Genomic DNA, 13,795 nt, shown 5'->3' on the forward strand with positions numbered 1-13,795 from the left:
CCGTGGAGCTGTCACCCTGTGCCAGGAAGTACAGACTTAGTGAGATACAGGTCCTTCCTGTCCGTGGAGCTGTCACCCTGTGTCAGGAAGTACAGACTTAGTGAGATACAGGTCCTTCCTGTCCGTGGAACTGCATCACCCTGTGCCAGGAAATACAGACTTAGTGAGATACAGGTCCTTCCTGTCCGTGGAGCTGTCACCCTGTGCCAGGAAGTACAGACTTAGTGAGATACAGGTCCTTCCTGTCCGTGGAGCTGTCACCCTGTGTCAGGAAGTACAGACTTAGTGAGATACAGGTCCTTCCTGTCCGTGGAGCTGTCAGGAAGTACAGACTTAGTGAGATACAGGTCCTTCCTGTCCGTGGAGCTGTCACCCTGTGCCAGGAAGTACAGACTTAGTGAGATACAGGTCCTTCCTGTCCGTGGAACTGCATCACCCTGTGCCAGGAAGTACAGACTTAGTGAGATACAGGTCCTTCCTGTCCGTGGAGCTGTCACCCTGTGTCAGGAAGTACAGACTTAGTGAGATACAGGTCCTTCCTGCCCGTGGAGCTGTCAGGAAGTACAGACTTAGTGAGATACAGGTCCTTCCTGTCCGTGGAGCTGTCACCCTGTGCCAGGAAGTACAGACTTAGTGAGATACAGGTCCTTCCTGTCCGTGGAGCTGTCACACTGTCAGGAAGTACAGACTTAGTGAGATACAGGTCCTTCCTGTCCGTGGAGCTGTCACCCTGTGTCAGGAAGTACAGACTTAGTGAGATACAGGTCCTTCCTGTCCGTGGAGCTGTCAGGAAGTACAGACTTAGTGAGATACAGGTCCTTCCTGTCCGTGGAGCTGCATCACCCTGTGCCAGGAAGTACAGACTTAGTGAGATACAGGTCCTTCCTGTCCGTGGAGCTGTCACCCTGTGCCAGGAAGTACAGACTTAGTGAGATACAGGTCCTTCCTGTCCGTGGAGCTGTCACCCTGTGCCAGGAAGTACAGACTTAGTGAGATACAGGTCCTTCCTGTCCGTGGAGCTGTCACCCTGTGTCAGGAAGTACAGACTTAGTGAGATACAGGTCCTTCCTGTCCGTGGAGCTGTCACCCTGTGCCAGGAAGTACAGACTTAGTGAGATACAGGTCCTTCCTGTCCGTGGAGCTGTGTCACCCTGTGCCAGGAAGTACAGACTTAGTGAGATACAGGTCCTTCCTGTCCGTGGAGCTGTTACCCTGTGTCAGGAAGTACAGACTTAGTGAGATACAGGTCCTTCCTGTCCGTGGAGCTGTCACCCTGTGCCAGGAAGTACAGACTTAGTGAGATACAGGTCCTTCCTGTCCGTGGAGCTGTTACCCTGTGTCAGGAAGTACAGACTTAGTGAGATACAGGTCCTTCCTGTCCGTGGAGCTGTCACCCTGTGCCAGGAAGTACAGACTTAGTGAGATACAGGTCCTTCCTGTCCGTGGAGCTGTCACCCTGTGTCAGGAAGTACAGACTTAGTGAGATACAGGTCCTTCCTGTCCGTGGAGCTGTCACCCTGTGTCAGGAAGTACAGACTTAGTGAGATACAGGTCCTTCCTGTCCGTGGAGCTGTCACCCTGTGCCAGGAAGTACAGACTTAGTGAGATACAGGTCCTTCCTGTCCGTGGAGCTGTCACCCTGTGTCAGGAAGTACAGACTTAGTGAGATACAGGTCCTTCCTGTCCGTGGAGCTGTCACCCTGTGCCAGGAAGTACAGACTTAGTGAGATACAGGTCCTTCCTGTCCGTGGATCTGTGTCACCCTGTGTCAGGAAGTACAGACTTAGTGAGATACAGGTCCTTCCTGTCCGTGGATCTGTGTCACCCTGTGTCAGGAAGTACAGACTTAGTGAGATACAGGTCCTTCCTGTCCGTGGAGCTGTCACCCTGTGTCAGGAAGTACAGACTTAGTGAGATACAGGTCCTTCCTGTCCGTGGAGCTGTCACCCTGTGCCAGGAAGTACAGACTTAGTGAGATACAGGTCCTTCCTGTCCGTGGAGCTGTCACCCTGTGTCAGGAAGTACAGACTTAGTGAGATACAGGTCCTTCCTGTCCGTGGAGCTGTCACCCTGTGTCAGGAAGTACAGACTTAGTGAGATACAGGTCCTTCCTGTCCGTGGAGCTGTCACCCTGTGCCAGGAAGTACAGACTTAGTGAGATACAGGTCCTTCCTGTCCGTGGAGCTGTCACCCTGTGCCAGGAAGTACAGACTTAGTGAGATACAGGTCCTTCCTGTCCGTGGAGCTGTCACCCTGTGTCAGGAAGTACAGACTTAGTGAGATACAGGTCCTTCCTGTCCGTGGAGCTGTCACCCTGTGTCAGGAAGTACAGACTTAGTGAGATACAGGTCCTTCCTGCCCGTGGAGCTGCGTCACCCTGTGTCAGGAAGTACAGACTTAGTGAGATACAGGTCCTTCCTGTCCGTGGAGCTGCATCACCCTGTGTCAGGAAGTACAGACTTAGTGAGATACAGGTCCTTCCTGTCCGTGGAGCTGTCACCCTGTGCCAGGAAGTACAGACTTAGTGAGATACAGGTCCTTCCTGTCCGTGGAGCTGCGTCACCCTGTGCCAGGAAGTACAGATTTAGTGAGATACAGGTCCTTCCTGTCCGTGGAGCTGTCACCCTGTGCCAGGAAGTACAGACTTAGTGAGATACAGGTCCTTCCTGTCCGTGGAGCTGCGTCACCCTGTGCCAGGAAGTACAGACTTAGTGAGATACAGGTCCTTCCTGTCCGTGGAGCTGCATCACCCTGTGTCAGGAAGTACAGACTTAGTGAGATACAGGTCCTTCCTGTCCGTGGAGCTGTCACCCTGTGCCAGGAAGTACAGACTTAGTGAGATACAGGTCCTTCCTGTCCGTGGAGCTGTCACCCTGTGCCAGGAAGTACAGACTTAGTGAGATACAGGTCCTTCCTGTCCGTGGAGCTGTCACCCTGTGTCAGGAAGTACAGACTTAGTGAGATACAGGTCCTTCCTGTCCGTGGAGCTGTCACCCTGTGCCAGGAAGTACAGACTTAGTGAGATACAGGTCCTTCCTGTCCGTGGAGCTGTCACCCTGTGTCAGGAAGTACAGACTTAGTGAGATACAGGTCCTTCCTGTCCGTGGAGCTGTCACCCTGTGCCAGGAAGTACAGACTTAGTGAGATACAGGTCCTTCCTGTCCGTGGAGCTGTCACCCTGTGTCAGGAAGTACAGACTTAGTGAGATACAGGTCCTTCCTGTCCGTGGAACTGCATCACCCTGTGCCAGGAAATACAGACTTAGTGAGATACAGGTCCTTCCTGTCCGTGGAGCTGTCACCCTGTGTCAGGAAGTACAGACTTAGTGAGATACAGGTCCTTCCTGTCCGTGGAGCTGTCACCCTGTGTCAGGAAGTACAGACTTAGTGAGATACAGGTCCTTCCTGTCCGTGGAGCTGTCCCCCTGTGCCAGGAAGTACAGACTTAGTGAGATACAGGTCCTTCCTGTCCGTGGAGCTGTCACCCTGTGTCAGGAAGTACAGACTTAGTGAGATACAGGTCCTTCCTGTCCGTGGAGCTGTCAGGAAGTACAGACTTAGTGAGATACAGGTCCTTCCTGTCCGTGGAGCTGTCACCCTGTGCCAGGAAGTACAGACTTAGTGAGATACAGGTCCTTCCTGTCCGTGGAACTGCATCACCCTGTGCCAGGAAGTACAGACTTAGTGAGATACAGGTCCTTCCTGTCCGTGGAGCTGTCACCCTGTGTCAGGAAGTACAGACTTAGTGAGATACAGGTCCTTCCTGCCCGTGGAGCTGTCAGGAAGTACAGACTTAGTGAGATACAGGTCCTTCCTGTCCGTGGAGCTGTCACCCTGTGCCAGGAAGTACAGACTTAGTGAGATACAGGTCCTTCCTGTCCGTGGAGCTGTCACACTGTCAGGAAGTACAGACTTAGTGAGATACAGGTCCTTCCTGTCCGTGGAGCTGTCACCCTGTGTCAGGAAGTACAGACTTAGTGAGATACAGGTCCTTCCTGTCCGTGGAGCTGTCAGGAAGTACAGACTTAGTGAGATACAGGTCCTTCCTGTCCGTGGAGCTGCATCACCCTGTGCCAGGAAGTACAGACTTAGTGAGATACAGGTCCTTCCTGTCCGTGGAGCTGTCACCCTGTGCCAGGAAGTACAGACTTAGTGAGATACAGGTCCTTCCTGTCCGTGGAGCTGTCACCCTGTGCCAGGAAGTACAGACTTAGTGAGATACAGGTCCTTCCTGTCCGTGGAGCTGTCACCCTGTGTCAGGAAGTACAGACTTAGTGAGATACAGGTCCTTCCTGTCCGTGGAGCTGTCACCCTGTGCCAGGAAGTACAGACTTAGTGAGATACAGGTCCTTCCTGTCCGTGGAGCTGTGTCACCCTGTGCCAGGAAGTACAGACTTAGTGAGATACAGGTCCTTCCTGTCCGTGGAGCTGTTACCCTGTGTCAGGAAGTACAGACTTAGTGAGATACAGGTCCTTCCTGTCCGTGGAGCTGTCACCCTGTGCCAGGAAGTACAGACTTAGTGAGATACAGGTCCTTCCTGTCCGTGGAGCTGTTACCCTGTGTCAGGAAGTACAGACTTAGTGAGATACAGGTCCTTCCTGTCCGTGGAGCTGTCACCCTGTGCCAGGAAGTACAGACTTAGTGAGATACAGGTCCTTCCTGTCCGTGGAGCTGTCACCCTGTGTCAGGAAGTACAGACTTAGTGAGATACAGGTCCTTCCTGTCCGTGGAGCTGTCACCCTGTGTCAGGAAGTACAGACTTAGTGAGATACAGGTCCTTCCTGTCCGTGGAGCTGTCACCCTGTGCCAGGAAGTACAGATTTAGTGAGATACAGGTCCTTCCTGTCCGTGGAGCTGTGTCACCCTGTGCCAGGAAGTACAGACTTAGTGAGATACAGGTCCTTCCTGTCCGTGGAGCTGTTACCCTGTGTCAGGAAGTACAGACTTAGTGAGATACAGGTCCTTCCTGTCCGTGGAGCTGTCACCCTGTGCCAGGAAGTACAGACTTAGTGAGATACAGGTCCTTCCTGTCCGTGGAGCTGTTACCCTGTGTCAGGAAGTACAGACTTAGTGAGATACAGGTCCTTCCTGTCCGTGGAGCTGTCACCCTGTGCCAGGAAGTACAGACTTAGTGAGATACATGTCCTTCCTGTCCGTGGAGCTGTCACCCTGTGTCAGGAAGTACAGACTTAGTGAGATACAGGTCCTTCCTGTCCGTGGAGCTGTCACCCTGTGTCAGGCAGTACAGACTTAGTGAGATACAGGTCCTTCCTGTCCGTAGAGCTGTCAGGAAGTACAGACTTAGTGAGATACAGGTCCTTCCTGTCCGTGGAGCTGTCAGGAAGTACAGACTTAGTGAGATACAGGTCCTTCCTGTCCGTGGAGCTGTCAGGAAGTACAGACTTAGTGAGATACAGGTCCTTCCTGTCCGTGGAGCTGTCACCCTGTGTCAGGAAGTACAGACTTAGTGAGATACAGGTCCTTCCTGTCCGTGGAGCTGTCACCCTGTGCCAGGAAGTACAGACTTAGTGAGATACAGGTCCTTCCTGTCCGTGGAGCTGTCACCCTGTGTCAGGAAGTACAGACTTAGTGAGATACAGGTCCTTCCTGTCCGTGGAGCTGTCACCCTGTGTCAGGAAGTACAGACTTAGTGAGATACAGGTCCTTCCTGTCCGTGGAGCTGTCACCCTGTGTCAGGAAGTACAGACTTAGTGAGATACAGGTCCTTCCTGTCCGTGGAGCTGTCACCCTGTGCCAGGAAGTACAGACTTAGTGAGATACAGGTCCTTCCTGTCCGTGGAACTGCATCACCCTGTGCCAGGAAATACAGACTTAGTGAGATACAGGTCCTTCCTGTCCGTGGAGCTGTCACCCTGTGCCAGGAAGTACAGACTTAGTGAGATACAGGTCCTTCCTGTCCGTGGAGCTGTCACCCTGTGTCAGGAAGTACAGACTTAGTGAGATACAGGTCCTTCCTGTCCATAGAGCTGTGTCACCCTGTGCCAGGAAGTACAGACTTAGTGAGATACAGGTCCTTCCTGTCCGTGGAACTGCATCACCCTGTGCCAGGAAATACAGACTTAGTGAGATACAGGTCCTTCCTGTCCGTGGAGCTGTCACCCTGTGCCAGGAAGTACAGACTTAGTGAGATGCAGGTCCTTCCTGTCCGTGGAACTGCATCACCCTGTGCCAGGAAATACAGACTTAGTGAGATACAGGTCCTTCCTGTCCGTGGAGCTGTCACCCTGTGTCAGGAAGTACAGACTTAGTGAGATACAGGTCCTTCCTGTCCGTGGAGCTGTCACCCTGTGTCAGGAAGTACAGACTTAGTGAGATACAGGTCCTTCCTGTCCGTGGAGCTGTCCCCCTGTGCCAGGAAGTACAGACTTAGTGAGATACAGGTCCTTCCTGTCCGTGGAGCTGTCACCCTGTGTCAGGAAGTACAGACTTAGTGAGATACAGGTCCTTCCTGTCCGTGGAGCTGTCAGGAAGTACAGACTTAGTGAGATACAGGTCCTTCCTGTCCGTGGAGCTGTCACCCTGTGCCAGGAAGTACAGACTTAGTGAGATACAGGTCCTTCCTGTCCGTGGAACTGCATCACCCTGTGCCAGGAAGTACAGACTTAGTGAGATACAGGTCCTTCCTGTCCGTGGAGCTGTCACCCTGTGTCAGGAAGTACAGACTTAGTGAGATACAGGTCCTTCCTGCCCGTGGAGCTGTCAGGAAGTACAGACTTAGTGAGATACAGGTCCTTCCTGTCCGTGGAGCTGTCACCCTGTGCCAGGAAGTACAGACTTAGTGAGATACAGGTTCTTCCTGTCCGTGGAGCTGTCAGGAAGTACAGACTTAGTGAGATACAGGTCCTTCCTGTCCGTGGAGCTGTGTCACCCTGTGTCAGGAAGTATAGACTTAGTGAGATACAGGTCCTTCCTGTCCGTGGAGCTGTCAGGAAGTACAGACTTAGTGAGATACATGTCCTTCCTGTCCGTGGAGCTGTCAGGAAGTACAGACTTAGTGAGATACAGGTCCTTCCTGTCCGTGGAGCTGTCACCCTGTGTCAGGAAGTACAGACTTAGTGAGATACAGGTCCTTCCTGTCCGTGGAGCTGTCAGGAAGTACAGACTTAGTGAGATGCAGGTCCTTCCTGTCCGTGGAGCTGTCACCCTGTGCCAGGAAGTACAGACTTAGTGAGATACAGGTCCTTCCTGTCCATAGAGCTGTGTCACCCTGTGCCAGGAAGTACAGACTTAGTGAGATACATGTCCTTCCTGTCCATAGAGCTGTGTCACCCTGTGCCAGGAAGTACAGACTTAGTGAGATACAGGTCCTTCCTGTCCGTGGAGCTGCATCACCCTGTGTCAGGAAGTACAGACTTAGTGAGATACAGGTCCTTCCTGTCCGTGGAGCTGTCACCCTGTGTCAGGAAGTACAGACTTAGTGAGATACAGGTCCTTCCTGTCCGTGGAGCTGTCAGGAAGTACAGACTTAGTGAGATACAGGTCCTTCCTGTCCGTGGAGCTGTCACCCTGTGTCAGGAAGTACAGACTTAGTGAGATACAGGTCCTTCCTGTCCGTGGAGCTGTGTCACCCTGTGTCAGGAAGTACAGACTTAGTGAGATACAGGTCCTTCCTGTCCGTGGAGCTGTCACCCTGTGCCAGGAAGTACAGACTTAGTGAGATACAGGTCCTTCCTGTCCGTGGAGCTGTCACCCTGTGCCAGGAAGTACAGACTTAGTGAGATACAGGTCCTTCCTGTCCGTGGAGCTGTCAGGAAGTACAGACTTAGTGAGATACAGGTCCTTCCTGTCCGTGGAGCTGTCACCCTGTGCCAGGAAGTACAGACTTAGTGAGATACAGGTCCTTCCTGTCCGTGGAGCTGTCACCCTGTGCCAGGAAGTACAGACTTAGTGAGATACAGGTCCTTCCTGTCCGTGGAGCTGTCACCCTGTGTCAGGAAGTACAGACTTAGTGAGATACAGGTCCTTCCTGTCCGTGGAGCTGTCACCCTGTGCCAGGAAGTACAGATTTAGTGAGATACAGGTCCTTCCTGTCCGTGGAGCTGTCACCCTGTGCCAGGAAGTACAGACTTAGTGAGATACAGGTCCTTCCTGTCCGTGGAGCTGTCAGGAAGTACAGACTTAGTGAGATACAGGTCCTTCCAGTCCGTGGAGCTGCATCACCCTGTGTCAGGAAGTACAGACTTAGTGAGATACAGGTCCTTCCTGTCCGTGGAGCTGTCACCCTGTGTCAGGAAGTACAGACTTAGTGAGATACAGGTCCTTCTTGTCCGTGGAGCTGTCACCCTGTGCCAGGAAGTACAGACTTAGTGAGATACAGGTCCTTCCTGTCCGTGGATCTGTGTCACCCTGTGCCAGGAAGTACAGACTTAGTGAGATACAGGTCCTTCCTGTCCGTGGAGCTGTCACCCTGTGTCAGGAAGTACAGACTTAGTGAGATACAGGTCCTTCCTGTCCGTGGAGCTGTCACCCTGTGCCAGGAAGTACAGACTTAGTGAGATACAGGTCCTTCCTGCCCGTGGAGCTGCATCACCCTGTGTCAGGAAGTACAGACTTAGTGAGATACAGGTCCTTCCTGTCCGTGGAGCTGTCACCCTGTGTCAGGAAGTACAGACTTAGTGAGATACAGGTCCTTCCTGTCCGTGGAGCTGTCACCCTGTGTCAGGAAGTACAGACTTAGTGAGATACAGGTCCTTCCTGTCCGTGGAGCTGTCAGGAAGTACAGACTTAGTGAGATACAGGTCCTTCCTGTCTGTGGAGCTGTCAGGAAGTACAGACTTAGTGAGATACAGGTCCTTCCTGTCCGTGGAGCTGTCAGGAAGTACAGACTTAGTGAGATACAGGTCCTTCCTGTCCGTGGAGCTGTCAGGAAGTACAGACTTAGTGAGATACAGGTCCTTCCTGTCCGTGGAGCTGTCAGGAAGTACAGACTTAGTGAGATACAGGTCCTTCCTGTCCGTGGAGCTGTCACCCTGTGTCAGGAAGTACAGACTTAGTGAGATACAGGTCCTTCCTGTCCGTGGAGCTGTCACCCTGTGCCAGGAAGTACAAACTTAGTGAGATACAGGTCCTTCCTGTCCGTGGAGCTGTCACCCTGTGTCAGGAAGTACAGATTTAGTGAGATACAGGTCCTTCCTGTCCATAGAGCTGTGTCACCCTGTGCCAGGAAGTACAGATTTAGTGAGATACAGGTCCTTCCTGTCCATAGAGCTGTGTCACCCTGTGCCAGGAAGTACAGACTTAGTGAGATACAGGTCCTTCCTGTCCGTGGAGCTGCATCACCCTGTGTCAGGAAGTACAGACTTAGTGAGATACAGGTCCTTCCTGTCCGTGGAGCTGTCAGGAAGTACAGACTTAGTGAGATACAGGTCCTTCCTGTCCGTGGAGCTGTCACCCTGTGTCAGGAAGTACAGACTTAGTGAGATACAGGTCCTTCCTGTCCGTGGAGCTGTCACCCTGTGCCAGGAAGTACAAACTTAGTGAGATACAGGTCCTTCCTGTCCGTGGAGCTGTCACCCTGTGTCAGGAAGTACAGATTTAGTGAGATACAGGTCCTTCCTGTCCATAGAGCTGTGTCACCCTGTGCCAGGAAGTACAGATTTAGTGAGATACAGGTCCTTCCTGTCCATAGAGCTGTGTCACCCTGTGCCAGGAAGTACAGACTTAGTGAGATACAGGTCCTTCCTGTCCGTGGAGCTGCATCACCCTGTGCCAGGAAGTACAGACTTAGTGAGATACAGGTCCTTCCTGTCCGTGGAGCTGTCACCCTGTGTCAGGAAGTACAGACTTAGTGAGATACATGTTCTTCCTGTCCGTAGAGCTGTGTCACTCTGTGCCAGGAAGTACAGACTTAGTGAGATACAGGTCCTTCCTGTCCGTGGAGCTGTCACCCTGTGTCAGGAAGTACAGACTTAGTGAGATACAGGTCCTTCCTGTCCGTGGAGCTGTCACCCTGTGCCAGGAAGTACAGATTTAGTGAGATCCATGTCCTTCCTTTCCGTAGAGCTGTGTCACCCTGTGCCAGGAAGTACAGATTTAGTGAGATACAGGTCCTTCCTGTCCGTGGAGCTGTCACCCTGTGCCAGGAAGTACAGACTTAGTGAGATACAGGTCCTTCCTGTCCGTGGAGCTGTCACCCTGTGCCAGGAAGTACAGACTTAGTGAGATACAGGTCCTTCCTGTCCATAGAGCTGTGTCACCCTGTGCCAGGAAGTACAGACTTAGTGAGATACATGTTCTTCCTGTCCGTAGAGCTGTGTCACTCTGTGCCAGGAAGTACAGACTTAGTGAGATACAGGTCCTTCCTGTCCGTGGAGCTGTCACCCTGTGTCAGGAAGTACAGACTTAGTGAGATACAGGTCCTTCCTGTCCGTGGAGCTGTTACCCTGTGTCAGGAAGTACAGACTTAGTGAGATACAGGTCCTTCCTGTCCGTGGAGCTGTCACCCTGTGCCAGGAAGTACAGACTTAGTGAGATACAGGTCCTTCCTGTCCGTGGAGCTGTCACCCTGTGTCAGGAAGTACAGACTTAGTGAGATACAGGTCCTTCCTGTCCGTGGAGCTGTCACCCTGTGCCAGGAAGTACAGACTTAGTGAGATACAGGTCCTTCCTGCCCGTGGAGCTGCATCACCCTGTGTCAGGAAGTACAGACTTAGTGAGATACAGGTCCTTCCTGTCCGTGGAGCTGTCACCCTGTGTCAGGAAGTACAGACTTAGTGAGATACAGGTCCTTCCTGTCCGTGGAGCTGTCACCCTGTGTCAGGAAGTACAGACTTAGTGAGATACAGGTCCTTCCTGTCCGTGGAGCTGTCAGGAAGTACAGATTTAGTGAGATACAGGTCCTTCCTGTCCGTGGAGCTGTCACACTGTGTCAGGAAGTACAGACTTAGTGAGATACAGGTCCTTCCTGTCCGTGGAGCTGTCAGGAAGTACAGACTTAGTGAGATACAGGTCCTTCCTGTCTGTGGAGCTGTCAGGAAGTACAGACTTAGTGAGATACAGGTCCTTCCTGTCCGTGGAGCTGTCAGGAAGTACAGACTTAGTGAGATACAGGTCCTTCCTGTCCGTGGAGCTGTCAGGAAGTACAGACTTAGTGAGATACAGGTCCTTCCTGTCCGTGGAGCTGTCAGGAAGTACAGACTTAGTGAGATACAGGTCCTTCCTGTCCGTGGAGCTGTCACCCTGTGTCAGGAAGTACAGACTTAGTGAGATACAGGTCCTTCCTGTCCGTGGAGCTGTCACCCTGTGCCAGGAAGTACAAACTTAGTGAGATACAGGTCCTTCCTGTCCGTGGAGCTGTCACCCTGTGTCAGGAAGTACAGATTTAGTGAGATACAGGTCCTTCCTGTCCATAGAGCTGTGTCACCCTGTGTCAGGAAGTACAGATTTAGTGAGATACAGGTCCTTCCTGTCCATAGAGCTGTGTCACCCTGTGCCAGGAAGTACAGACTTAGTGAGATACAGGTCCTTCCTGTCCGTGGAGCTGCATCACCCTGTGCCAGGAAGTACAGACTTAGTGAGATACAGGTCCTTCCTGTCCGTGGAGCTGTCACCCTGTGTCAGGAAGTACAGACTTAGTGAGATACATGTTCTTCCTGTCCGTAGAGCTGTGTCACTCTGTGCCAGGAAGTACAGACTTAGTGAGATACAGGTCCTTCCTGTCCGTGGAGCTGTCACCCTGTGTCAGGAAGTACAGACTTAGTGAGATACAGGTCCTTCCTGTCCGTGGAGCTGTCACCCTGTGCCAGGAAGTACAGATTTAGTGAGATCCATGTCCTTCCTTTCCGTAGAGCTGTGTCACCCTGTGCCAGGAAGTACAGATTTAGTGAGATACAGGTCCTTCCTGTCCGTGGAGCTGTCACCCTGTGCCAGGAAGTACAGACTTAGTGAGATACAGGTCCTTCCTGTCCGTGGAGCTGTCACCCTGTGCCAGGAAGTACAGACTTAGTGAGATACAGGTCCTTCCTGTCCATAGAGCTGTGTCACCCTGTGCCAGGAAGTACAGACTTAGTGAGATACATGTTCTTCCTGTCCGTAGAGCTGTGTCACTCTGTGCCAGGAAGTACAGACTTAGTGAGATACAGGTCCTTCCTGTCCGTGGAGCTGTCACCCTGTGTCAGGAAGTACAGACTTAGTGAGATACAGGTCCTTCCTGTCCGTGGAGCTGTTACCCTGTGTCAGGAAGTACAGACTTAGTGAGATACAGGTCCTTCCTGTCCGTGGAGCTGTCACCCTGTGCCAGGAAGTACAGACTTAGTGAGATACAGGTCCTTCCTGTCCGTGGAGCTGTCACCCTGTGTCAGGAAGTACAGACTTAGTGAGATACAGGTCCTTCCTGTCCGTGGAGCTGTCACCCTGTGCCAGGAAGTACAGACTTAGTGAGATACAGGTCCTTCCTGCCCGTGGAGCTGCATCACCCTGTGTCAGGAAGTACAGACTTAGTGAGATACAGGTCCTTCCTGTCCGTGGAGCTGTCACCCTGTGTCAGGAAGTACAGACTTAGTGAGATACAGGTCCTTCCTGTCCGTGGAGCTGTCACCCTGTGTCAGGAAGTACAGACTTAGTGAGATACAGGTCCTTCCTGTCCGTGGAGCTGTCAGGAAGTACAGATTTAGTGAGATACAGGTCCTTCCTGTCCGTGGAGCTGTCACACTGTGTCAGGAAGTACAGACTTAGTGAGATACAGGTCCTTCCTGTCCGTGGAGCTGTCAGGAAGTACAGACTTAGTGAGATACAGGTCCTTCCTGTCTGTGGAGCTGTCAGGAAGTACAGACTTAGTGAGATACAGGTCCTTCCTGTCCGTGGAGCTGTCAGGAAGTACAGACTTAGTGAGATACAGGTCCTTCCTGTCCGTGGAGCTGTCAGGAAGTACAGACTTAGTGAGATACAGGTCCTTCCTGTCCGTGGAGCTGTCAGGAAGTACAGACTTAGTGAGATACAGGTCCTTCCTGTCCGTGGAGCTGTCACCCTGTGTCAGGAAGTACAGACTTAGTGAGATACAGGTCCTTCCTGTCCGTGGAGCTGTCACCCTGTGCCAGGAAGTACAAACTTAGTGAGATACAGGTCCTTCCTGTCCGTGGAGCTGTCACCCTGTGTCAGGAAGTACAGATTTAGTGAGATTCAGGTCCTTCCTGTCCATAGAGCTGTGTCACCCTGTGCCAGGAAGTACAGATTTAGTGAGATACAGGTCCTTCCTGTCCATAGAGCTGTGTCACCCTGTGCCAGGAAGTACAGACTTAGTGAGATACAGGTCCTTCCTGTCCGTGGAGCTGCATCACCCTGTGCCAGGAAGTACAGACTTAGTGAGATACAGGTCCTTCCTGTCCGTGGAGCTGTCACCCTGTGTCAGGAAGTACAGACTTAGTGAGATACATGTTCTTCCTGTCCGTAGAGCTGTGTCACTCTGTGCCAGGAAGTACAGACTTAGTGAGATACAGGTCCTTCCTGTCCGTGGAGCTGTCACCCTGTGTCAGGAAGTACAGACTTAGTGAGATACAGGTCCTTCCTGTCCGTGGAGCTGTCACCCTGTGCCAGGAAGTACAGATTTAGTGAGATCCATGTCCTTCCTTTCCGTAGAGCTGTGTCACCCTGTGCCAGGAAGTACAGATTTAGTGAGATACAGGTCCTTCCTGTCCGTGGAGCTGTCACCCTGTGCCAGGAAGTACAGACTTAGTGAGATACAGGTCCTTCCTGTCCGTGGAGCTGTCACCCTGTGCCAGGAAGTACAGACTTAGTGAGATACAGGTCCTTCCTGTCCATAGAGCTGTGTCACCCTGTG

Source organism: Ascaphus truei, unplaced genomic scaffold, assembly GCF_040206685.1.
Source record: "Ascaphus truei isolate aAscTru1 unplaced genomic scaffold, aAscTru1.hap1 HAP1_SCAFFOLD_883, whole genome shotgun sequence".
Lineage (NCBI taxonomy): Eukaryota > Metazoa > Chordata > Amphibia > Anura > Ascaphidae > Ascaphus > Ascaphus truei.